This window comes from Ciconia boyciana, chromosome 4 (genome assembly GCF_034638445.1).
Source record: "Ciconia boyciana chromosome 4, ASM3463844v1, whole genome shotgun sequence".
Lineage (NCBI taxonomy): Eukaryota > Metazoa > Chordata > Aves > Ciconiiformes > Ciconiidae > Ciconia > Ciconia boyciana.
In genome coordinates this window covers 100,316,641-100,341,174 of record NC_132937.1, presented here as the reverse complement: position 1 = coordinate 100,341,174, position 24,534 = coordinate 100,316,641, and positions in this window count along the sequence as shown.

Below are 24,534 nucleotides of genomic sequence, written 5' to 3'. Positions count from 1 at the left end.
CTGCACTTCAAGTGTAAACAAGCATTTTGCCCAGCCTACAGCTCTGCTATGATCAGACCACAAAGCTGACAAGAGAAGGGATGGTTATTGTCCTGCTGCCATTGCATGCAATGCTGTTGAGCTGCCCTGCATTAAAGAAACTTCAAGGCTGATTGTACAGTTGCCTTGTACAGCGATGGCAAATAAATAAGTGAAGTCAAGACCCGATATCACTATCCTGTCTTTAACTCTGTTTCTAGTAATAGAAGCCACCGCATGGGCTCAGCCTTGTATAAGCTGGTAAAATGAGCTTTGAGGGTGAGATGCATGTGGGTGGGTGGATATCACAAATTCAGAACGTTGTTGATTTCAGCCCAGGTTATTTTGCCCATCACATCCTTTGCTAGCGGTGTAGAAACTGTCCTACTCCTGGTGGCACCAGTGTTGGGAATATTCCCTGTGCCTGGTAACATTGCGCGAAGAATTAAGGATCAAGAAGAAAAAAAGTCAGGAATGGGGCTTTATATCTATTGGCATTCCCTGCCAACAGGCTGCAAATTAGTTTAAAAAGCAGAGCCACAAGAAAAAAGATCAAAACCAGCAACAGGCTGCAACTGACTGGAATTCACCAAGACTCAGGGGTGGGAATGAGATAGCTGTTAACCACCTTTGCTCCTCTCTTAATTTAGTGCTGATCTTGTTCCAGTTTAAATTGGAGAATCCTGACGGCTGCTCTGAGTTATAGGAGTTGCCAGCGTTCTCAGGAGGTTTTCTTCTTTCTCCTGTTTGTGGAGTGAAAGTCACGCAAGGAAAGTATCTCGTGTCAATCTTGGGCTGGGATTCCTTTGATGCTGGCATTTACTTAAACTTTTATACTATTTTAATATTTCACAGCTAACTTGTGACAAGGGCAATAACAATTAAATTAAAGCAAATAAACTGCTTGGCTTTAGATGTACCTTATCAATCCCAGTCCTTCCACACATCGCTTAATGCTTTTGCCACTGAACTGTCAAAGACATGGTTAAGAAAAGGTGGCTGTTAAAAACCTTAATGCTGATGAATTTGATCCTGAGCACTCTGTTCCTAGTCAGCGCAAATATTAAGCAATTAATTCTTAGCCATGACTTATGCCACTGTCAATTAAAGCAGGGTCTGGCACAAGAATTTTTGAAAATAAAAAATATATTGTCTTGTGGTGCGTCACCACATTGTGCTGTTTTTTGATGCAATAGAACCAGAAAATATGTAAGTGAAACGGATGAAGAAGGGAAAGAAGAACAGACATGAAGTTTAAGGAGACGGTCAGCACACTTTTCTGGTGACTTCTGTGTTAGCTTTTTTCAGATAACATACAGTCTGCCCACTCAGTGCCCTGCAACACACAGACTGTTAATTTGATCATCATTGGTGCATGCAGATGAAATACAGCTTTCCCTTTGGTGGTGCAATCCTATGCCTCTTCTCAGCAATGAAATCAGTTCATTATCCAGTTTCATGATTATGCTCTAATTCAAAAAATCATTAAACTTACACCTATATCTGTACTTTTTCAGAAAGATATTAACACCTCTGTGGTTTTAAGCATGTTCAAGAGGCAATGATTTCAGTGTGGTTTACAAATGTGGTCCAGGAAGTTTCCAGATCAGAGATGCTGTCAGGAGCATGCCAGGTCCCAAATGGCATTGATCTGATGCTGCAGTTTGAGTAGCTGGGCACCAGCATATCCTCTAGCCAGATGTCCGTCCTGACTTCTAGACTTCCAACAGCAAGCTGTTTCTCCTGTTGTCTGACTGTTGGCATGAAAACTGAATTATAGAATTTACCTTCGATGCTACTGGTAATGTCCTATTTTTGCTAGATATGGATTTGGTCAAATCACAGGAAATATTTTTTAATTATTTCAAAATTAGGAGCATTTGTGGAGGCAGGGTGATGTGGGAATCACTTCCTTATTTGTGTGGTTGTTTTCTTTTAGAAATGAAAAAAAAGCACTTAATTCATCCTCACCAAACCCTTGTGAGAGGCTCTAAGAGAGTCAGTCTTCTGGAACTTCTGTTCATGTCTCTTAAAGAAATAATCATACTTTACACTTATATAGCACCCTGCATGTGACGAAGTCAAAAAAGGCAAAGAAGAGCAGATTCCCGAGATTTTGACAGAAGAAACCAGAGAAATTCTCATGGGACTCAGAGAGTTGCCGAGCAGGGATAGAAAATAAAAAGAGTGAGAAGATATTTTTTCAGGTTCTGCATCTTAGCGAAAATAGAAGTTCTCTGGGGGACTTCTCTGAAACTTGTCACAAAACTGCGATCTAGCCATCCTAGGCTAATGACAGTCATCAATGAAACTTGATTTTCTTTCAACTGTCAGGTTGAAGAAATAGCTAAAAGCAAGAGTGGAAAGATATATTCTTTTTTATTTTCAGATTTTTGGGTTACTATTACCTGACGACGATCATTTTGCAGAAGATATTCAATTGATGCTATAACAGAATTTGCAAGGGCAACCAATCTGTCATGATTATGGTAGTTTCAGGCAAATCTATGAGGCTGCACAAAGAAATAATAATAATTTTTAGGATTCCTGCCTAGATGGTAAGGAAAGTTCTTTAATTATGGGAAACTCATGGCTTCTTGGAAGTTCTAGCTCTGTTTTGAGCCCATTACAAATGCAACTTCTACATTGACATAAAAGAGCATAAGAAAATATTTTCCCTTTCCTAACATTTCCAAATATAATTTCAGAACCCAGTTCATACCTGGGCTTTTACAGTAGAAAGTATCTCAAACTGTAGGCATCGGAAAATTGCTACTGCATTATTTCAAAACATTTCGGAGTTCACACATGTTAAGAAGGGTTTCAGATTTTTTAAGCTTAGTGATTGTTATCACAAGTACAATAAATTTCCTTTCCTTAATTAACCATCATTTAAAAAAGTTTACCATTCCTAAGACTATTTTATTTTAACATCATTCATTTTTAACAGATGTCACAATTCAGAAAAGTTCTATAAATAAGTACACTGAGCAATTTAAAGCTGAACATTATTCTGAACCACCTGGTTGCAAAGTAATATTTACGTACAAATGTGCATTTAATTTAAAAATGTTATCCTACAGTCACATTTTGTGTCATATAAAAGTTAAATTAACACCCTAAGTTTGGTTTATGAGACATTTTTTAATTTTGAAGTTAAAAGAAAATGATAAATTATTTCACCTATTCTATAACTTGCCATATATAATACAAAACATACGGCTCCTTAAAAAACATCAAACAGGCTGCCCCTGCAAAATACAGACATACCGCCTGATTCTTCCAAGGTTAGCAGTGCTGGGAGTTGGGATTTGGCTCTGGCTGATGTAGAGCTAAAGGCAAGGTGTGAAATCAGACTCCGGGTTTGGGTTCTGAGCCTTGCAAAAAATGAAGAATTTTGTGTTTGGGAAATCTGCATCCATAGCCTGTGTCACTGAGGGGGACTTTGACCTGTCCTGTGTACCCAAGGTGGCATAAGATCACTCTCGTACACCACTTTTGGGGAACCTGGCTTGCCAGGATAGACGCAGAGCTCTGAGGAAGGGCTCTTTGATATGCTTCGGTACATTAACCCCCTTTTTTTTGTTTGTACATAGAGGTGGATGAGACCTGAGCAGGAACCCTCCAGGACATTGCCATGTCAGGCATGTGCACCTTCATCCCCGCAGCATTGCAACAAAGCACCGACGCAGACCTCCAGTGCAGTGTAAGGCATGCTCTCTTTAAAGGCTTCTAAATGGACACTATTCCTTTGCTGTCTTTTTTTGTTCTTGCCATTTTAGCAAACTGTCCCTCTTAATTCCTTTTTCCTTTTTCCCATACCAAACTCAAACATCAGTAACAATAGATTATCAGTCAGTCAAGGGAAGTGGCTTTCGGCTCTGCTGAAGTGCCTAACCTCCTTCTCACCCATTTGTGCTGGGATTTTGTGGCCTCTGGAGGTGTGAGCTGTCATGGGACGGAAAGGCTGACATGATCTTAGGTTTTACTGACGGTCTGCTTGGAGTGTATCAGGCAAGTTTTCACACATGCTACATCCCACTGATTGTTGTAAGAAATAAATGGTCATTTCCCCCTCTACGACTGTCGTCTTTTCCAGTTTATTTGCTCCCAGGTCTTTCCCTTTGATAGGCACAGACTTTCAGCCTGCTTGCACACTTGTCTTTGTTTCTTTCCACATCTAACCTCATTGCAAGGAAGATGCAGGCTTGTCCCTAGAGTCATGAAGGAGGTCATCCAGTGCACAGGTCACTACCATTCCTGCTTCCACCTCTTGATGTTCAGCACTGGGAGGTACGACCAAGAAACGGAGATCTCAGCATGCCCCTTGTGTTGCTCCAGCACCACATTCCTCCCTCTCTCCAACATATCTGTGTCAGAAAGTTCTCCTCAACTCCTACGACTCAGGGAACCGATGATGTCAGGGCTGTAATTTGTACTGACTTCTTCCCGGCCAAATCACAGCCAGGTGAGAGCACTGCATTGCTGATGCTTTAATAGATAAAATAAAGTTGTGGCACCTACAGTGGAATAGGAAAACCAGTGCAGAAGTGACAAGTTTTGTTGTTCATTTGGTGTTAATTATTACTACTGGTCCTGCTGTTTGGAGACCCAGGACCGCAGCCACCTCTGAATTTCCTCTGGCTTTCCATACTGCAGCAACAGGACATCATTTGCATGAAGATGAAGTTTGGAGACCAACAAAAAACCATTTTGTTGTGGTGGTTCTCAAAACTGTAATTGATTTGTATGTAAAATGGGAAATCTTGAGGCAATGGTGTGCTGGAGGCTAGTAAGCTCTGATTTAGGGGTGACCAAACAGATTCACGTGCCCCTTTTCTGTTCAGGCGAGGTTGAAACGTGGCCAATGAACATAACACTGAGCTTCAAAAAAACAACGAGGAGCTTTAAGGGCAGTGTCCTGGTTTCAGCTGAGATAGAGTTAATTTTCTTTATAGTGGCTGGTATATAACCCACCCAGGGTCGTAGGTTTGAGCCCCACATTGGGGGAAAAGGGCTGTTGGTACACCACAGGGGGGTGTACCCCCCACCAAAGGGCCAAAAAGGACTATTGTGGTTTAGCCCCAGTCGGCAACTCAGCCCGCGCCAGCCGCTCGCTCACTCCCCCCCGGTGGGATGGGGGAGAGAATCGGAACAGTAAATAAGTGAGAAAACTCGTGGGCTGAGATAAAGGCAGTTTAATAAGGAAAGCAAAGGCTGCGCACACAAGCAAAGCAAAACAAGGAATTCCTTCACTGCTTCCCATGGGCAGGCAGGTGTTCAGCCATCTCCAGGACAGCAGGGCTCCATCACGGGTAACGGTGACTTGGGAAGACAAACGCCATCGCTCCGAACGTCCCCTGCTTCCTTCTTCCCCAGCTCTATATGCTGAGCATGACGCCGTAGGGTATGGAATAGCCCTTTGGTCATTGGGGTCACCTATCCTGGCTGTGCCCCCTCCCAGCTTCTTCTGCACTTGGCAGAGCATGGGGAGCTGAAAAGTCCTTGACTGGTGCAGCAACAACTGAAACATCTCTGTGTTATCAACACTGTTTTCAGCACAAATCCAAAACGTAGCCCCATAGCAGCCACTATAAAGAAAATTAACTCTATCTCAGCTGAAACCAGGACAGGCAGTCAGTGCCTCCTTGCAGAACACAGGTACCCTGGCTCTGAGCACAGTCCCCTCACCTCCGGGACCACCCGGCAGATGCTCCCTGGGCTTTATTCATTCCCAGGAATTGGTGGAATACTGCTAGGTCTCCTCACGTTTTACTGTCATTTCGGCATTTCTCTTTCATCTCTCCAGACACGGTATTTCAAAACCTGATGTGTCAGAGCTGGAAGTGTTGTGTCACAATTGTTTCACCAGCAGTTAAATGTTGTTCCTGGAACCTGTTTCATAAGGCTCAGTGTTTCTGGAAGTAATATGTGCAATGCAGAAGTTATAGAAAGGATTCAGACATGCAATCTGAAGCGAGAAGCGCAGAACTTCAGATGCGTGCATTTCAAAGGAACCAGGAAAACAGTTTTCCAATGTCATCCAGAAAACGTTTGCCCAGTGTCTTACTGGGGTCTTAAAGCCGTACTAACCGAGATCTCCTGACTAGTGACATTAATTCCAAATGCACCAAAATCATGCTCTTTCATCCCATTCTCCAGAACATAAGAAGATCTTTGGTGTCGATAGTTTGGCTCACAGAGGTAGGATATAGATCTCAAATTTTCTGAAAATGACATTGGTTTTCTAAAGCTAAATCCTACCAATAGACATGTGCAAACACAAAATCACACAGAGGTCTTTTCTTCCTCAGCTGCAGTCAGCCTTTCAGGGCATGTTTAAAAAAGCGTTGTTTTTCCTCCTGTCACAGACATAAAAAGTAGCAGGTACATCCTGCAAGAGCCGAACCCCTTCTACCATGCATTCACATACATGAGAGACGTCTGAAATAAATACTGCCTACCAGAAAGGACCAACTAAAATAAAACCTTTCCCAGGCATCATACCAAAGAGAAGAAAAATATACTAGATCCCCTTTAACAGCTCATCTGGAAATGAAACAAAGCTTTTATGCGAATAAATATCTAGTGAACCCAAAGATGAAATGAAATTTTTTAGGTGACCTGAATAGAAGAAAAAGAGTAGATCAGTTAAAAATTGATTAAAAAAAAATAAAGAAAGAAAATAACCCTAAAATATCTTTCAAAATCCAGCTGAGTCCCTGACGAGGAGAACTGAATTCGTTAAAAGGGATAATCTGGTAAAAAATACAATTATGGTACCTCAAGGTTATCTGTTTATCAGATTTCTATTGTACACTTTCCATGTGTTCTTCTCCTTATACCTCAGCAGATCCTTCCCAATATTTTAAGCAATTTCTCTGAGCTAATAAGTGCCTTTCCTGTATTTTTCTGTGGCCCAGTATTTCCTCATATTTCTGTCATAGCTTTTTAATACAGCAGTCTGCTGTTAGAGCAGGGAGAGCCAGTGAAGCTATTTCCCCCTCTGGAAACACACAGGTTCCTCTCTCATTTTTAGAAGTTTTTTTTTTTTAAAGCAAAGTTTTGACTATTTCAGGTCAGCAACCCTGAGCCTCTGAATGGCAAATTCAACAGCCAGACCTGTAAAAATGACACTTTTAACAAGAAAATGTATATATTGTTATTTTAAATGTATATATCCTTAATAATATGTATTATTAAGAATAATAATGTATAATAATAATATGCATTATTAAGAATTGCAATGGGTATGTAGCTGCATGGCTGCTAATTCCTAGACGGTATCCCACTGTTTGCGTGCTGGTTTTATCCATGTTGGGAAACCAGTCAGGAGTTATAAGCAGGTTGATGGTTCCAGCCCTTTCTGCCTGGTGGTTTGTACAGATGACGATGTGAACATACCCCGCCAGAGAATCAAATGTTTTGTTTTTCTTCTCCTTGGGGTGACCATTGTCTCCAGCTGGTTCTATACAGACTGAGTCATTAATTAAACCCGGATTCTTTGCAAGTGGCCTGTTGCAGGGCTGTGGTTTATTCTTGCTTGTTCTGCTCCTGCGAACAATATTTTGGGGGATTTCAGGCTGACGTTATTTTTACGATTTCACATTTTCTTCGCTCTTCCTTCTGCCACAAGTATTCCTCTAAGAGACAGAAAGTGAAAGGCTCGGTTAAGAAAAACACAGCCACCTCCAAAGTGCTAAAACTGCAATAAACCCATCATCTCTAACAACAGCGGAGCATGAAAAGATAAAAAACAGCCTGCCAAGAATGTAGTAACCACCCATTCACTTTTAAATGCTCTCCACACTTCAATGCACAGACCTAATTACTTTTCTGCATTCCCAAATCCACTTTGCAGCGCTGCAATCAGAAACCTGGCGTTAAAATATTTTAGACTCTAAGGATCAAGACTAATTATGGGCCTAAGCTGCACCTTTTGGTTTCCTTACGAACCAGCCTGCCCCCCTCCCCCAGGCTCTCCACCCCCTTCCCTTCTTTGGGGATGCTTTAAAGCACGCTCCACTAGAAGAAAGGCTGTCCAGTCTCAGTTGGGGGTGAAGTAAAGAGAGAATAAAACAAAAAGCAACTCAGTCCAATTCAGTAAGCTTCAATGAAGCTGGTATATTTAATGTGAGCCCAGGGTTAGCCTACAGAATTGTGGCAGAATGCAATATTCTCAACAAAAAAAGATGTGTTTAAAGTCGGGCAAGGCCCCATAAGGCTGTTGTTGGTGTTTAAGCAGTACACCGAGGTATTTAGCTCTGAGGGTTTCTAAACATTCCAGCTGAGAATAAAACCACAGCTTTACAGTAGCTTCTTAAAGGTTTGGGGGGCTGGGAATGTTCCCTCCCCCTTGCATTGAAAAGTCAATAAACAGTAGGAAAGATCATGTCATAACAAAGATGAAGCCACCTATTACAGGGTATAGCGATGGCTAATGGCGCTATCAGAAGGACTAATCCCATATATTAAATGCTGTAATTGTTATAATAATATCATGGTTATTAGAACACCCAAGCGTGGGGCATTTTTCATTTTGTGCAGCATGAAACTGCTGCTGACCATCCACCCTTCCTATGGCAGGAGCTTGCTAAAATATGGAAATATTAGATAATGACGTCAACGACGCGGGTGGCAGCCTGCACCCCAAGCACATTTTCTGATACATGTATCTTACTTTTCGTGGCATTTACAGAGCTATTTTAGGTCATTTTGTCTGGAGCTAAGCTCCTAAAAAGCTTTCATTCATGCTAAACAATTATCTGCAAAAGTTGGCACCGGTGTTTTACCTCTGCAAAGCACTTTAATTCCACTTATTTAATAACAGTAATAATAATAATAAAAAAAGTTACATACTTGTTGCTTGTCGCCGTACAGGTGGTGAGCCTGTTTCAAGGACCTTAATGGGAAAAAAACCCAAAGAAAATACTGAGTTCTCTGAAGTCTCACTCTCTTCCCTTTACACACAACACGATAGGCTCATAGATTATTATGAAGCCCATAGTTATGGGCACATAAATTTTTTAAACCCCAGTCCAGTTTAGGATAACCAAAATGAAATAGTCATCCACAGCTGCTGTTACGAGGGGAAGGGTTAAAACAACAAGGCGGTCTGCGGGGCGATAGTTCACATGAAGGTTTAAGAAAAATAATAAGGGAGTTAGCAGAGAGCATGCACATTGGCTTGCAACTACCAATTAACCCTCCTTGTTAGATAGGTAATTTATTCCACTCAGCAGCATCAAATATCAGACAAAAAGGTGGCCAAAACAGTAATTATCTTCATGGAATTCAAAGGCTTGAAAGCCATAATTCCTAAGAAATAAAAACAGAGTTCTTTTCATAGTATATGCTTCATCTAAAGACTGTAATAAGAGACAGGCCCTAGCTGTGACCCTTTACACTTCAAGGTGAAAAAGTAGGTTAAAGAAAGTAATGGCAATAATCACGGGGCTTTTCTACATAAAACAGTCTCTGAGTGGAGGTCAAAGATCAAACACTCGGGGCACTACCTGCGTCACACAAAGATCTCTTCCACAATAGAAATGAAGAGCAAGACTGGCAGGAAAGAGCAATAAGACTAATCAATTCTAAAATTATTAGGAAAAGAAAGAGACAAAAAAAAAGAGTGGATTTTGAAAAGTCTGGATGAGATTAAAAAGAAGTGCACCCATTCTCTCCTTAATTTTTTGAAAAAATAAGTCCGAGGATTTCCTGCACTTCACAGAGAGCTTCTATCAGGAATAAATGTTAAATATTTCCATTTCATCTTCATCCCCACCTACCAGCTACATCCTTTTGCACCATCTGAAGCGGGCTTTACATTCTTTTTTGTACCGGTTTGGACACTTTTACAGAGAACCGAAGATGTCTGTGTCTCAGGATTATGTTAGAATTTTTTGTTGTTGTTAAACCTTTGGATGATTTTTACACCATAGCAGGTAAGATCCCCATTCTGAGGTTGAGTGAGTTATAGGAACAGATTTCATGTTAAGTATCATCAAGTGAAACACACTTCTCCTACCCCCATCGCTCCAACTGTTTGAGAATTCAAAGGTAGATCCCCACGATGGCCTGTAAGAGCTCCCTGGACTTGCTGTATACCCTGGGGGTGTTTTGTCAAAGATTTTATAATAAAGATATTCCTTATTTTTAACTTGAGAAGGTTAAGGCATGCATCCAGTTGCCTGATTTAAATTATTCTTTATTTTACAACCAGCTTTAAGTCTTATAGGCTACACTTTAACATGTAAATACTGCCCCTTTGACTTTACCAGGCTTTCTTCCTTTCTTAGGGCTGGGCAGATGTCAAGATTTTGCTGGAATAAGAGCAAACTGCTCAGCAGCAAGCAGAATCCTGTGCCAGCAGAGCAGAGGGAACTGCAGGGCACGCACACACAAAGAGGTTACTTGCCCGGCTCATTTTTTTGCCTTTGGTCTTCCTTGAGTTTCAGTTGTCTCGGTATCTACTCACTCCCTCTGACAAATCCTTTCTTACAATTGAGCTGGAACAGGGAGACGTTTATCTGCTCTACAAGCAGGTTGGTGGACCGCCGCTCCACCCTGAAGTTTCGCTGTGAGATATAAAGCTGATGTGTAAAGAAATCCAGAATAGGGTGCTCAGGTACAGAGAACGGGCCATCAGCGTGAAGACGTGTGTCCTGGCTAAAAAGGTGACTGCAAACAACACCTTTAAGACATACAATGGTATACAAACAACATGTAACATTAATTGAGCAGCATTTTATTAACTGACAAGTGACTAAGCTGTCGTCGTGACTTCTGAAAGGATATCAGAACAGAAAATTTAAAAAGTAAAAATTAATCATTGTTTCTGGCATCACAGTGTGGAGCTATCTTATGGGAAACTTTAAAAGACATGTACTGTATAACTAATGCTTCCTATGCTCTAGGTAGAATGTAACAAAATAATAGGTGTATACCGTATGATTCCCAGTTTTTTTGCAGATGGTAATAATGACAAAAGACTTCTCTCATTCATTGCTGCTACTATGGAATAGTCAAAAACTCCTTGGATGTCTGAACATTTTATATCATATAATCTAATAATTCACTATAGCATCAGGTCACAGAAGGCTGATTCATCTATCTGACACATTCAGCTATCTATTAGATATATGCTAACCCTTATGCCCATACTGTACAGAGCACATTCTGTAAAAAGTGAAGGAAAATATGACTTGACTTTATTTTTTCTAACGGGTCAGAGAGGTTGCAGGGGTGAAAGACAGAAACATAGGTGCATTGTTCATCTAATATTTATTATGTTGAGTGCATACAGATTCTGCGAATATTTTCTGTTTGCTGAACTGCCTCCCCAAGATTTTAAGATAGGTCAAGAGGATCTGAGACATGAAAATGCATTCATTTATACTGCAGTACTACTTATTGGAAACTTGCTGTCTGAATTTTCTTCACATACAGGTCTTAAAGCATCCTCTAATGTATGTCGCCACAGATATATCCCTAATTATTAAATTACCTTTAATGTGTTTAAGTCAAATATTTGCACTCATTGTCAGATATCAGAATTCACTTCCTTGTGATGTAGTTTCAATTAGCAATTATTGTCTGATGACTCCTTAGAAAAAAAGAGGCCTTAATAGCTACTGCACTAGAAGGTATAATGATGGCTACATTGGCCTATTTGAGATCTTGGCCAACTAGCAGAAGGTCACTGAGCCTCATACCATTGATGTGATCTGACTGAGCATGAAGTTAAAATTATAGTCTCACAATGAGCTGTGATGTTTTGGGTTGCAGTGTTTGCAATTAGCCACAATGTGACCTTCATGTTTCATCCCTTAAAAGCAGAGTTACATTATTGATTATTATTCCTGGCATTGCTGTAGTTTATTAGTTTTGTCAGATTTATTTTATATTCAGTTATTTGCCATATGAGGATTATGTGGCAAGTCATGGAGTATGTGCCACACTTTTTTTATTACAGCAGATGTTCCTAAAATAGATGTAAGCATCTCTGCAAAAAGCAGCCCCTGTGTGCCAAATTCCAGCTTGTGCTAATGTGGGAACCCAGTAGGATGAGAGAAAGAGTATAAAGAACCTTTATCCATTGCTGCTGGAATGACAGTTTCTGAATTTTGAAAATGCACTGCAGATTGCAGTGAGTTGCAAAGAGAACAGGGGTGGCTGAGGCCAAATCTGGGGTTTGTCCCTCTCTTTGCCATGCTATACTCCAGGGCACAACTGGTGCCACTTATTAATGCAATGCAATCTCTTCCTGACTGTAACGCAGGAATATTTTGTCAAAATTCAACTAATATATCATATAAAGAATTTTTGTCTGGTATACATAAACTTCAACAAGTGGCCGTATTTTTTCCCTGAACAGACTCATTTGGGATTAGTACCTAACTCTGTGACCTCACATCTTCTCCTACCATATTTCATCCCATTATTCTCACTGCAGCCTGCAGGGTCATGCAAATCTCAAAATTATCTTTTATTCTCCCTCTGTATTGAAGATGCCACCAAAGCATCCATTATTACCACACACCATTTTTTTTCTCTGAGTTTTAATGAGAGTTTTAAGTAAGTTTGTTCCTAAGAAAGAATCTTGGGAAACTTCAGTAACAACTTCCCTCCAAAACAATAATTCAGTTTAAACCATTTTAGTCTTTGAATTCAACAGAGAGCAGTGTTTCTTACACCAGCCCCAGCCCCTCCAGCTTCACCAATGATTTTTACATGTCATGCTATCAGGTACTTTACTGAAGCCTAGTTAGTTGTGATTTGTCTCATTTCTTTTGTCCAAGTGAGTCAGTTATCTTTTCCAAAAGACCTGCCAGTTTGTCTGGCATGACCTTCCTTTGGTTACTCAAATTGCACTTAAGCCTGTTTTTCATGTGATATCTGATGAATCAGATGACTGGCCTCAAAAATCTGTTCTGATGTTTATATCAAAATAAAAATAGGTTGTTATAAGGCTACTTGATGAAGCAGGACTGTAGGGCTGAGCAGGGGTAACCTGGACTACTAGTAGGACTAGTAGAACTGTTAAGACTAGTAGAACTGGTAGGACTAGTAGGCTTTGCTGTGCCCATTTCTGACTGTGGAGGTGGAAAAACTAGTTTGAACTTCCAGGGAAGTTTTAGAGATGAAGTTAAGCTCATGACCCTGAGTCTACAGAGAGAGACATAATTTGTTTGTCCCCCATGTGCTGTGAGCGTGAGCAGAAACACAAACTTTTCTAATACTACATTCAGCTATGCTCCCCTGTTTTTCAAATTCTGTTACTCTAGCATGTACCGTGTCTCTGGCAAGTTTTCAATATCTTCTGGGAAACAGTGCCATTTCCCTCAATTATGTGAAAGTACTGTCCAATAGGACGTGTTGCTATTTTTAGGAGAAACAGACACAGAACAGTTAAGAAATTCAGACCAGTCTTGTAATTTCCAGGCTGAGCATCCCAAAGCAAGCCACCCGCTGTCACTAACTCAAGGTGAGGTACAAGAAAGTCAGAGAACTATGTACAGTAGACAAACAGCAGGCTAAAACTCCCACCCACCATCCACGTTTAAGCTTGCATAAGAATAAGAGCTCATGTTGGAGCAGTTTTGATTTCATGGAGGTCCAGTCAGGCATAGCAGGCTGCAACGGGAATGCATCTTGACTGTAAAATATGAAGGAAGAGGGGAAAAGAGAGCAAGATGCTACACTGGCTACGTGTGGGACAAGTTATTTTACTGAGATTTGGGGAGGAGGTCAGAAGCAGTTTTGTGTAATCAGTGACTTCAGTAGAGCATTTGTGGGTTTTAACGATTTTTAAATGGGCAAATTAGAGCTGGAGAAGCAATGACAGCCTGTGTATACATGTATATGCACAGTAGACTCTCCCTGACAGCTGATGATAAACATTCTTCAAAAAGAGAGTATTCCCACCAGAGATCTCCCAAGTTTCACTTGCGACATTACTAATCTCAGCAACTGAAGAAGACGTCTTCAGGGTAGAAATTCTGCCAATGAGGCTTGCGAGGTAATGAGGTAATAGGCCATGTGTTGTGTGACAAATCAGCTCAGGTTGGAAGGCAGCGATGATATGACCCTGTTTGGCAGCATGGGAAGGCAGAGAGATTAGATTCCACCTGCTGCCACTTAAGCTTTTGCATCACTTTGCTTGTGTTTGCCAGGATATCCACAAGCCTACGCCAATAAAAAGATGAATATGTGTTTTCTAAACTGGATTGTAGCAATATGTACCAAGTTTATTAAGGATTTAGTCCAAGTTCTTCCGTTATTGCTAAAGACGACAGTGCATTTCATTATTGACTGCTAAATTATTCACGTTGAAGTGCACTTCGCGAATCTTTCTGTGGCTCACGATATTTTTCTTTTGCCTCTGCAGTGACAAGTTCCAGGCGGATGCTCCAGGTACACGTTCATATCACTCTGCCTTTTTGTTTCCCTTCATCTCATTCCCGGCTCCTGCTTCACATCTGTGTTTAGTCCATAGGCATGTGAATAAATAGCCTTCCAAGCAGGGATGTGCTTCTAGCGGGGTTATCTTTTCTTGCGGGGTTTGGCCTTCTCATGTTGATGACAGCCTCTTCTGTGCCAGTGCTGTGCACACCTTCGCTATTGCTATCCACAAACAGCCCCCCTTGCAAACATCTTTCCAGTGCAACCTCTCTGAGAGGAAACTTTCAAACTGCATTTAGACAAATAATGAAATTCACCTTCTTTGTATCACTTGGACACTTTTGTATATTGGATTCAATACCAGTTGCAGTTGCTCAGCAGCTCTGAAAAAGCAGGTAAATTATGGAGCATTGACTTATTTGAATTATAAAAGCTCCAAAGAGATGCTCATAGATAGTTTGTGGAACCGGCTGTAAAATAACCGTTATAATGAAATCTTAAATACAATGGGCTATTGTGTTCAACACAACAAAGGCAGCAGATTAAAAAAAGCCTCCTCTGGTATGCAATGCTCCATAAAAGTTACTACATCTGGACCCTGGTGGGTATTGACTTTGAGACCTGAGGACTACTTTCTGCAAAGTGCCATTACTTGTAATTCTGTGCCACTTAAATTGTTTTCAGAATCTGTGTTGTCAAATTGTGCCAGTGATTTGCTGGAAGGAAAAATAAAACTCTTCCCAAGCTCATGCCACCACTCCAGCTCCCCTTGGAGTACCATGGAGCCAGGTCTTTCCAGGGATGGTTGGGAAACAGCAATATTTCCTGAAGCAGGTCTGCCTGTCTAGACAGAAAAAAAAAATCCACCACCACATCCCACACTGTTTTCTAATTTCAAAACACAAGGAGTCCTCTATTTTGCTGCCTACGCCGACAGCCATGTCAGGCTGCAGCACCAAGCAGCCTCACTGAAATACAGGAATCCCATGCTATCGCTAGGATGCTCAAAGTCAGCCACTGCCCTGCGAGGAACTGCTCTCATATGGTTTCCATGAGCTCTGAAAGCTGCAGTCCTGTAAGACCCCTGCCAAAACCCAACCACTCCTTTGTTGACACTGGGGTGCTCAAGGGTCAGTGGCTGCAGAGAATATTTCTGGGTCATCTTTGCTGACCTGGTGCACTCCAAAGGGTTTCCAAGCACAGCTGGGCGGGCTGAGGATGCCCCTTGTCTGCGCTGATGTGGGGTGGGAGCAGCAGCAGCAAAGCCGTACCCTTAGAGTGACCCTTTTTCCAGCCACAGTCACTCATGGGAGATGCGCTGAGCTTCTGGGAAGCTGCCGAAAGACCCGGGCATCTGCTCAGCCTTGTTTGGAAAGGCTGGAGGAGTTCTGTACTCTGCACTTTTTTTTTTTTGGGTTTTTTTTTTTTTTGTTTGTTTTCCTGATTAATTTTTCACGTCTGATAGCCTATGGGACAAGGAAGCGGGGGTTCCGAGCGCTGGTCTCTAATTGCATTCACTTTTTGTCTGGTGGTTTGTAAAGGAGAGGATGGCACGAGAGGGACACCCTCGTGTTGATCTCATGTGTTCCGGTGTAGGAGCGCAGCCACGCGAACGCAGACCTCAGCAGCCTTTTCATTTGCAGGCAATTTTTCAGCTGGTGTGCAAGAAGGGGAAAATTCACACCCGTTGATTCATATTCTCATGTTTGGTTTCTTAAAATAAACCCACTTACCTGTACACAGGAGCTGTTTGCAGAACGAGCACCCACCTCATATATTTCACGTGTAACCTTGAGGGCTTCCAGTAAGGTAATTCTCGTTCTGGCATGAGCTAATCTAGCACAAAACGCTACACCTGCTTCGTTTTGCTAACAAATAGGCCTGTGCCTGCTGAAGACTGCCTGCCCTGACTTATTATACCTTCCCCATCAGCAGAAAGACTCATATCATCACTGGGCCAAAGGTGAGTTGCCTGGAGACAAAGTTGGAATGAATTTTTCGCAGTCCCATTTTGCCAGGCATTCAAACCACTTCATCCTGAGGAGCGAAGACCTTTAACTCTGTCACATTTATATATGCTTATAAGGACAGGGCAGGTTCTCCCTGCAAATCTGCTCCGGGTGAAGGTATCAAAACAGGTAAGCCGGAGGAGAGTGTTTTTGTCGCTCCTACCTTTTGTTTAACAGCACTATCACCCAGAGGAAGAAGAGGTATGGAAGTCCACTGCAGTGCTGATGCTCCCTGTGTCTACTAGCATCTCTGGAGTGAAATGCCCATGCCGTATGATAATGCTGTAATACATACTAAAGCATGCAGGTATTCAAATTCACATACAGTGATGGGTGATGTGGGGAGAGCATGGAGGGGAAGTAAGGAATTACATTCCTGTATTTGGCTTCTGGTCCAGAAAAAAGTTGAGATGTTTCCAGCCGATGCCAGTTTTCCATTTGAAATGTTGCTTTGTATTTATAGTTTTCTTAATCCCTAAAGCAAAAGAGGCTAATATTCATTTAAAACCCAATAACAATTAAAATCCCCAATAACAATTAAAACCTACAATGAACAACTGCTCTAGCTTTGTTTATTGCACGCATAAATAATCATACTTCAATGAACATGTTAGTATCTATGATCTCTTCCCAGATTAACGTTGCCTTGAGACTGCTTGCTTTGGCTACTGTAAATGTGACATGAATTACACTCAGGAAAATGTGTCTTACATGCTGGGTTTGAAGTAAATTATTTTCTTCTAATATACCTACACAACTGTCACAAGGAATTACACTGCAGATTTAGTGATGTTAAGTGTCAATTGTAATTTGGTGACAGCCATTTTATTGGCTATGCATATTGCTCTGCGAGGACCTGCTTCTCAGTATGGAGGCCACCGTATCATTAAAAACCAGTGATCCTTCACTGATGACATAATTTGACTGGCAGAGAGAGGAGCAGTGAGGGGCTTGCTTCCACCTGCATGGAATCTGCTGTGTGTCAGAGATGAATTTGCCTTCAAATTAGAAACAGCACAGCAGACTGGTGGCTGTGATTTTGCTTGATTTCTTTTAAGGAGTTTCACTGGAATGGTTACTGAGCAGCTGATAGGAGTCTGCTTTAATATGTCAAACATATATATTATGCAGCCTGTAAACATTTCAAATATTTTTAGCCACAGTATACAGTGAGTTATCAGTGAAATACTTTCAGCTGAATTGAGCCACATGCTTTCCCCCCCGCTCTTCTGCACACTCATCCATCCATCCATCCATCCTTTTGTCCGCAAGTCTGCCTCTGCAATAGGCTCAGGGTATTAAATTTATGTGTTAAAAAAGGAAAAAAATGTGTTAACATAAAACCAATGTTTCAACAGATAAAATAAATCATACAAGCTGTGTAAAAATTTAGAGTAAGAGCAGAACCATAATCATACATTCTGAAAATTTTATAAACTGACAATTCAAGTTATGTGTTTTATGCTAATACACATAGTGGTAGGTTCTAACAAACTGTGATTCACACATAAAGAGTAGAAAAGTTGAAGGTATTATATATGTAATATCTATTTTTCACATGTACATCTTTATATACACATTATGTACTTATTCTGAGAAACAGGAAATAGATTCCGAGACTTTCTTAGCAAATTTAAATCAATATAGCTGCCTTTCCATTTTCAGTATTTAAATTAAATTTTTTGCTGCAAGGCACTGCAAGGAACAAAGCAAAGTACCTTAAAAGAAAGTGTTTCCCTAGTAATTTCACCTCATTTCACACCTATTTGGCAGCTTTTCTTAGCCAATTGGTTTCATTGAAAATGCTGACAATGTTCACTTATTAGAATTGTCCGTATGGTAAGGTGTGCTTTCCCCTTAGATTCACTTTATTAACTTCAAATGTAGAAAATAACTTTTTTTTTCTTAAGACTACCAACATTCCTCAATATATACTTTTGTCTATCTCCCATTTTTTCACATTGCTTGTTCGACTTTTTTTGAAAAATCTTTACTGAACAATAAACAGCATAAATTATTCAGCCAATTTCAGTCCAGTGGCATAAATCATACTCTAGCAGACATGCTACTTATGACAAATGCTTTGTCTAAGAGAAACATACCACTGAAGGTTTAATCAGAAGCTCTAAACATTTCAGACTTGCTCAATTTTATTCTTGGCAAGAAGCACTGGTTTTTGCTGTATCTTCCAAAGCTTTGGGGGAATGTTCATTTTTCCCATGAGAATACTTAGGCCATTTTTACCCATTCCAGGAAAGGGGGGGAGGAGGGGGTGTTAATAAAAGAGCACTTTCCTCAAGAAAAATTCAAATGGGATTGGCAAAACTTCTTGCTCTTCAAAGCTTGTTTCAGAGACAGCCTTGGATGTTTTAAGTGCTTCCTATATGATGAAGTATCGGGACTTGCATACTGTCCCTTTTGAAAGCGTAAACAGCATGTATGAAAACATAACCTTTTATGGGATAAAAGGTTCTTAAGATTTTATTAGCACAATTTGAAAAGAAAAAAAAGAAAAAAAAGCCCCTGAACTAACACCCTCCTCTTTTGCTGTGCTGTTTGAATAAGTCCATTAGATGCTTGGGCACAATTACCCTTCATCTGATTTAGAATCACGGTTTTATACAGCTGGGACTGTTGAATAACTGCTTTGTCCAGAACCAAAACCTGGGTTTAAATGTTAAATGGAAATTTCCACTGGTTCTGAGGAATTTTTAGCTTTGTTGCTAGCTATTCTGAAAATTATTTTTGAAGAATATCTACTTTGCTGTTAGGATTGTCTTTTTTATGTCACTTCTGTAGAAGCCTGGAGCCTTATGGAATAACCTGTCCATATGCCACCATGTTCCCCAAATTAGTGTTTATATTCCAATATGAGATCTTGCATTGGGTCCATTCAGGGATTTTATTCTGCAGATCCAGTCAATACAGTTCTGTTTTATTAACTGTAGAACTTTTGTTTCAGCATCATCTACAATGTCAGCTGAGGTCCTGGAATAAGGCTCTGCTTCCTGGATGGCTACCTCTTGCATAGCCAAGAAAAACACTGTTGAGTCAAATTTATATAAAACAGCAACCTGAAAAAATGCTGGGATAACAGAATGGTGGGAAGAGAATTGCAGATTAACTACTGTCATCAGCACAGCGCAGAGCTTGCGCATAGTTGTGTGAACACAACACAAATTATGAATAGTTTTCAACTAAAGAGCACAACATTTAAAATATATAGGCTCAGGATCTAGCTGACCTTATCCACCAGATTAAAACAATCTGAAAAGTAACCGTATATAGAGGCAAACAACTAACATGTCCTTTTAAAGAAAAGTTGTTTTTGTTATTTTTAAGTTCTGGCTGAAATGAAGACAGCTGAATAGAGAAGGACCAGATGCAGAATGCCTATGCCAGTTTTTGTTATTTTAGGTCATACTAGTCAGTACCAAATAAAAGGGAACCTAGGTATTGACATCCTAATCAGGGCTGAGGTCTGCTGAGTGTCCTAGGTGCTTTAGCATAAGGAAAAGATGTGCCACTAGACATAGCGAGTGAATCTGTTACCTGTTAGTGTTTCTTCATGCTTCCTGAAAGTGGGTGATTTGCACAAACCTTTGAGTTTGAGCGGGTATATTCGTTTGACAAATATCTTTGGATTATATACATATTTGGATTATTAGAAGTCTTGTCTCCATGTACCCAGCCAGTCCTATGTGAGTCTTGTGAGATGCTTGGTCTCAGAGGTATCATGCATTGAAGCTCCACAGCATCATCACAGGCTGAGCAAGTGTTTCTCTTTATTAGTTCACCTTAGTAATATTGCAAAAAGAAATCCAAAAGTAGCACAAAGCTCCCATTATAAACATACTTTCAGACACAGAAGAAAAAACATGCAATTCTCTGCCTAAATGACTCTTATTTCATTAAAAACAAAACAAAACAAAAAGCAAATATAAAATCTAGAGGAGAGAGAATAGGAGATTCTCTGACACATTTTGCTTCTCACCAAACGCCACAGCAGGGTTAGAGCACACTCTGCTAACGTCAAAGGAGTGTAAAGAGCATAAGGAGAGCAGAGTGACATTCCTTCTTGCTTACTTAGTTGCTCACACCAAGCCTTCCAGTCCACAACTTCATTCTGTCACTGTGACCTGTTTTGACCAGACCCTTACTCTTCCCTAGTCCTGTGAAAACCACTACTAGAGCAAAGCACTGCTTGAATGTTTAAACGTGGAAGCAGCTGAGTGAAGAGACAGAAGCCCAGACCCTGCAGTCCCTGCTCTGCAAAACGTCCCTTGCACAAAACGATGTTTGAATTCCCCAAGTGCGAGCAATAACGCACAACTCCATTCGTTTACATGCAATTTTCCCTCATCTAAAGGGCCAGCATAGGGAGGGAAATACAAAGATTTGTTACCTGAACATTTTGGAAAATTTTTTCCCTTTGGACCAGATTGGAAGGCAATCAGTAATTTGTCGTTCCCATAGTGCTGTAACTCAGTCTCAAGTGTAAACGATTAAGAGCAGGACTTTTTTTAAATGTTAGCAATGGATATAAGAATAACCGAGCAGATTGTTGTTGATTGGTCCCATAAATAAAACTAAAAAGGACCAGGTCCTAAGTGTAAAATAAGAGTCAAAGATTTTGGTTACAGCCTTCAGACCTTTTAGTAACATTCAATTGCATTTTAATTAATGGTGATATTGGAGATCGTGGTGGTCAGAGTTCAAAAACAACAGGTGTAAAGAAGCCACAGATTATGTGGAAGGGGTCAGTCCTGATTTATTTAGTGTATTATGTATAGACTTTCACTCATAAATAAGGACCAGTAAATATGAGGTGTTTGAGGTGAAGGAGGTACCTCCCAAATTAGAGTAAAAACTTAATGAAATGACATTTTCTTTACTATTTCTGTATGTTTTCCTGTTTGTTCTTTTCAAATATTTTGGAAATCTGTTCCAAGTAGATGAGTTCATGAAAGTCTAACAAGTGTTAACATTAGGAAAGGCCAGGACTTAGAAAGACATAGGTATCAAACTATATACAGGATTAAAGCAAGTGCAAGCAAGGTCATACCTTCCTCCTGAAAAGGCTTTAAAAAAATCCACCCCAAACCATGCTACAGCAAACCATCATGAAATCCACATCAACACATTCTGTGTAATGAAAGCATCAGTTCACAATCTGAGATTCTTTGTAGTTTTCTGTTGAAACCTGAAACTGAACCCACAAAACCGGCTGCTGAGGCATGCCAGTTTGAGAACAGCCAGAAGACCACAAGGACGTATTAGTTCCACTTTTCACAAACTTGTTCAAGATAAAGACTTTCTTCTGATCGTTGAATCATGACTTCAGGTAAGAAAATCTATTATAATTTTTTTTTTTCCAATGGGCTTGCCTATGAAGTGAGAAACCTGGGACCTGCTCAGAGCAGTGCAATCTGCGGAGAATGATATTTGAATGTTTTTCTGCAATAGGCCGTTTTCTGGGGTGGTCAAATTCTAATTTTTTTCTAGGTAGCCTTCTCTTTTATTTTCTGTGTTATAAGTGATGACAAAGTTCATTGCAGTCACTAGAAGGGTGCTTTTACGTACTAATGCTGATTTTGTTCTTGTTTCACCTTCCGTTTATATGTTGGTAGGCACAATTCACGACAGTCTTTTCACATCGGCAAGCAAATCACTTCTCTTTTCCCTGCAAATCCCACATTTGCCTCATTTTTCAGTGTTTTCTCAATTACAGCACCTCTCATCCCAGTAGATCCTAAAGCACTTGCCAGCTTAACACCCCCTGATGTACAAATGACTGCATTTCTCATAATAGTAGCATGGGGTTTTAACTCACTCTCATAACAACCTTGACAAGGCAACTTTGTTCTTTAGCTAATGTCTTTAATTGGGCACACACTGGTTGTTAGGGTAGGATTAATTGTGAGCATCTGGGCATTTATTTATTTACTGTTTTTTTTCCTAACAGAGAGAGTACTGAAGTCTTTGCTATGAGAAAATTCACATAAAGACTTGGCACGCACCTTGAATTTATAAAGGCCCAAGAAGCCTTAAAGGGGGATTACATTTCAACAGTGTCTCTTTAAATTTGTGCAAGCTGTGTATATCAGAAAACAGTAAATTTGTATGATAACTCGACAAATAAGAATGTGAACCCTCATTCAACTCCATGTACTTGTGAAAAGAAGAGAAAAAGAAAAAAGACAAATGTGCTGTAATAGTTAATGTTAGTTTTATGAAAGGCAAGGACAATCTTCTGAAACTGAAGGCTGACCTATTGTTAAAGCTATGCCTGAAATTAGTCTTTTCATTATTAAGGAGAGTTATCTCTTAAAGCTTCTATACTCTCCCAAGTGCCATAGGGTAGGTCTGTAGGACAGAAATTCTGCACCAGCAAGAGTACCCCAGCAAAAGACCCCAGTCTCTGAGCTGTGATGACCAAATGAGACATACATGTACTCCATCCAGTTGTATTTTGTATTTGTGTTCGCTGTAGACTCCTGTTAATGGACTGTATTCATCCAGGAAGTATCAGTGAATTACAAACACACCGGTATCAGTAATATTGTTGGGTATGAAGAAGTGACCAAAGATAGGAAGGATGAGGGAGTTTTTGGTAAGATCTGTGATGAGGACAACTCATAATCATTGATCACCAGCATACAGAGAGATAAGGCAAGAGCTGTGAGACAAAGAGGACATCTGTGCTGCTTTTTGAATGTTGACAGTGAGAATTTAAGTACATTCCCTTGGCAAAAAACTTAGAGTGGCTGGAGATTCCCACGCTGCTTGTTAGTAGTCCTTTGCTGGAAGATGCCTTTCCCCAGAGTACGGAGACGTGAATGCTCCTCATTTGCTCCAGCATGGAGTCAGTGGTGCCAGCTCAAACTCCTCAAAAAGGTGAGTTAACCTGGGGTCTGCTGTAGTGAATAAGGAATAGTTCATCTATCCTAAACTCCTGGCTGACATATAGAGGGAACTACTTCTAGTTCCCAGCCAATGACAACCACCTAAGTGGAGTGACACCTCTACACAAACGTCTGTCCATCCTTGACTGTGTTGCATGTAAACCACAAAACATTTCACTCTATGTATCTTGTAGAGATAATGTTAAATAACTTGTAAGTGTTTTGCAAGGACACTGTTTTGAAATTCTTTAAAGATGTGAAGTGCTTTAACTATGCTTAGGTGTTCCAGCTATGGGTAATAACTAGTCATAACAAAGTAACTACAGTTTCTTATAATGTACCAAAACATCCATATACATTTTGTAAACTTGTTCATATTAGGAGAATCATCTGGACCAGAGAAGATGATCTTGGGCCAGGAATATGGCCTGTAAAGGATGGCAGACGTCCTGGGATGGAAAACCCTCCAGAACAAAGCTGTAGCTCTTTCAGTAAACCCCTTCCTTGGCTTCCATCTCCAGAAAGAAAGTGGCAGTGAGGAAATAACTTTGTGGGGCAAGCCTCAGAAACCCTTACCAATAGGCTAGAAATCCCACTAAATGTTTCAGATACAAAACTAATTTCTTTCAAGAATTAACTTGTTATTGAACATATCAATGAAGCAAGGCTGATGTGATTCTCCAGCGCATCTGTTTGCTAATTTTAGGTTGTACCCCAGTGCCAAAGAATGGACGGACATAAAGGTTGGAAACCCTGAAAGGAATGATTTCTATCAGCATGCCATAGACATACATACCTTGGTCTGAAACAACGGACAAAATTTCTCTTTTTTTGCAGATGCTATGTCCTGTTACAACCCGGTGTGTCCCACCTTGTTCCTTTCCTAAAAGTCAACATTCAAATATTACAGAAAATTAACATCTCCCTTTAAAATCCCTTGGCCAAAATAAAGACTATTTCAACAGCTCTATGCATGTAAGTACATTTATTGAAGTAATTAAAATTGCTTGGGATTAACAGAACAAAGCTTTCAGGAGAACCAGGCTGGCATTTCCTATATTTTCCTAAACAAAGGTTTTATCGTCTTTTATAAAATGTGAGGTTATTTCTCTAAAGGTGGTTTGTCATATGTTCCCTGTATTTTAATACTCATTCACTTTGCATCGGGTGTGATATGCTCTTTTCTGATGAAACTTGGA